The 2929-nt window shown below is 43.9% G+C and overlaps 1 protein-coding gene and 1 long non-coding RNA gene across 3 annotated transcripts in view; one reads left to right on the top strand and one right to left on the bottom strand.

Moving 5' to 3' along the window:
- The window catches only part of LOC116695771 (uncharacterized), a 13254-nt gene extending 10488 nt beyond the window's left edge, over positions 1-2766 (top strand). The window contains exon 3 of the long non-coding RNA XR_004333550.1: positions 2686-2766. This is a non-coding gene — a long non-coding RNA (uncharacterized LOC116695771). The remainder of the gene's footprint in view (positions 1-2685) is intronic.
- The window catches only part of LOC116695769 (protein jagged-2), a 69935-nt gene that overhangs the window by 29529 nt on the left and 37477 nt on the right, over positions 1-2929 (bottom strand). The window lies entirely within an intron of this gene.

The raw sequence follows: 2929 nt of genomic DNA, 5'->3' as shown, positions 1-2929 counted from the left end.
TGTGTGTGTGTGTGTGTGTGTGTGTGTGTGTGTTGCAAAATATATAATTTATTTTCATTTTTTTTATTGTCATCGCGATATCAACTTGTCAGTAATAAACACATCGCCACAGGCTGCGACACGTCACTGAGATTTCTTTGTCTTAGTTCAAAGAAAATATTGGTAGATTCTTTTTTTACTGGTGCCTTTAATATTAAATTCAGTGTTCCATTTGTTCAATAAAAGACTTTTGGAAATGATTTCCGTCAACTCGTCTGTATCTTGAAATGGGAAATAATAAGGCCTGTCCCTGAAGTACAATCAAGGAAAATTAGTATAATTAGTAATACAGTAATACTGCAAACAGGCAGTATTCTCAATTTTTATAAGGAATAGGGCTGCAGTTAAGACGTATTGTAATCATTGATTCATTATTTTTAATTTATCTATGAATCTTTTTTTTTTTTTTTAATGTCACAAGGTATGTGAAATATGTCCATCACATTCCCAATATCCCAAGTATCCCCCAACATCTTTAAATGGCTTGTTTCATCCAATGATGAAGACGCTAAGCACTGTCGTGTCGCGTGTCTTGTCTTGGCCCTCTGCCTGTGTCGCCAGCTCGGTGGAGGTCGGACTTGGAATGAGGGGAACGAGGGGTTTGTGGAGCGAAGGGTTAGTCCTCTTGAAGGGGAGGCCAGCGAAGGGTTAGCTAATCTGTTGGTTTATGGCAGCACTCTGTTATTCCAAGGCCAGTGCTAACCTTGCCCCACCTGTCCTGTCATTTCTCCGTCTGGGCTATTTTAGGGAGCAACCCACAACCAACACCCCCACCCCCACCACCACCCACCCACCACTGTGCCTCCACTCCGTCTCACAAACACTTTAAAATGGACGCCGACCAAACACTCCCAGCAGTGTGCTACAGTACGCTGGGAAGCCCGGGACAGTGGCAGACTGGAGGCTGGCTTTTGAATGTCAGTTCTTTTTTTTTTTTGGAATCAACTAATATGCGTCTATTCATCCAAATGGCATACAACTGATTTTTTTTCATAATTTGGGACATTTAATCACCTATATCTGAGCTAGAAAAGTCCACAGTATTGGGGTAGTTTGATTATGAGACAAAAGTCACATGATGAAAAAGAACCAAGGTTTGCTTATGTGAAAGCATGCACGACAACATTTTCATGTACAATTTGCAAGCTGAAAACGCCTTTAACTGCATGCACGACCGCAAGGACTTAAATCTGCTCTCGCTCAGTGAGTTATGTGTGTGTGCGTGTGTGTGTGTGCTTGGCAGTGCTGTGTATTGATTACTACAGTATGTGGTGTTGTCCGGCACTGCGGTCTGGGGCGGCGGTGCCCTGCACACTGTCAGCTGTGCAGCGGCGGGAGCAGTGTGGACAGTCTGTCTGGCTGCAGTGTGGGAGAGCAAGCAGCCACAGGCCAAGGGTGGCATTACCCACAAGCCCCGTCGCCGGGCTGCTGCCATCCCATCAATGGAAGAGGGGCCGCAGGAGCCAGTCGGAGACGAAAATATCCCGCCTACCCACAAACCCCCACTCCGCTGCTGCCCCCCAGACAAACCACACCCAGAGGACGGGCCGGCAGGGCAGGGCAGGGGAGGGGTAGAGAGGCCTGTGTGTGTCTGTGTGTGTGAGGGACCGCTGAATTATTTACAGGCAAGCCTCGCGCCTAAAATCCAGCGGACGGACTTAGCCCGCTGTTGCCTAGCTACATGTTTAGTAGTGTCACATGAGGGAGCGTAGGTTGTGAATGCGCTGTGTGTAAGAACCAAGATACCAAACACACATTTTCTCTCTCTTTCCTTTCTCCGTGTTTAACCCCTTCAGTCTCTATTTCTCTTTTGCTCTCTTTTACTTTCTCTGACATCACATTAACCCTAATATGTTCAGCCTATGTCATTGTATCGTTTACTTAAAGGATAACTCAGGGTTAGTTCAACTTGGGTCTTATTTTTGGAGTTTTGGACATTATTTCTGTCAGCTCCAACAGCTTTTTATGTTAGGTTAAAAACAAAGCTGAGTGGTTTGAGAAAATAATCGCAGCTTGAAGGTATAGTTTAGATCTGTTGAAGTGTGGCTGTACGAGCTACTTCTCCATAGTCAGTGTGTGAGGTACAGTAGATGGGGGTCGGCCCTCCCCCAGGTTGGAGGAGCAGGCAGGAGTACCGACATGAAAGATAAGCAACGTCCTGCTGTGGACGGGGGCCGCAACTGAACACACTTAAACACCTACAAAACTGTGACTTTTGGTGATACCAGTATTGGAAAAACCTCTGATGCTGCCATAATGCTGGTATCAGAATCACAAAGTACTGGGGTTTGCGCACCGATCCGATAGCACCTAATTTAGACTGGAAGAAAACGTACTTTAAAGTAGTTTACTTTTGTTCTTTTCTTTTATGACTGACTGTCAAACTGGATAGAAAAATAAAGTTATTTGGTGTTTGTTGTTTGTGTTCATGTTTTACAAAGGGTTTAACTACAATGATAGGAATCACATCACATCTATACGAGTTTAGTAGAATACTGCTGTTAAAATATAATAATATAGTGTATGTTTATTTATTAACACACTGGTATCGGAATCGGAACTCTGTATCAGCCAATAGGTAAGTTCAGGTATTGGAATCGGTATCAGGAAGCAAAACAATGGTATTGGACCATCTCTAGTCAAAAGTCACACAATAACACTAACTAACTAACCGATGGAGGTAGCGGTAGAGCAGCAACTTCTGTGTTCTGCGAGGTAAAATCACTGTTTTTGTCAAGAGTCTTGTTGCTTCAAAGAGAGCACAGATAACGGCTTCAGTTCCCCATGGTAAAGGGCTGTCTGAAAGCAAGGTAAAGCCGTAAAAATACTCTAAATACAGCGTCCACTTAAACTGATAGAGATGTTTTAGGTGTCTAAATGTGTTGATCTG

Source organism: Etheostoma spectabile, chromosome 9, assembly GCF_008692095.1.
Source record: "Etheostoma spectabile isolate EspeVRDwgs_2016 chromosome 9, UIUC_Espe_1.0, whole genome shotgun sequence".
Classification (NCBI taxonomy): Eukaryota; Metazoa; Chordata; class Actinopteri; order Perciformes; family Percidae; genus Etheostoma; species Etheostoma spectabile.
Note: the sequence above shows the minus strand (reverse complement) of the source record. Positions and strands in the feature narration are given on the sequence as shown.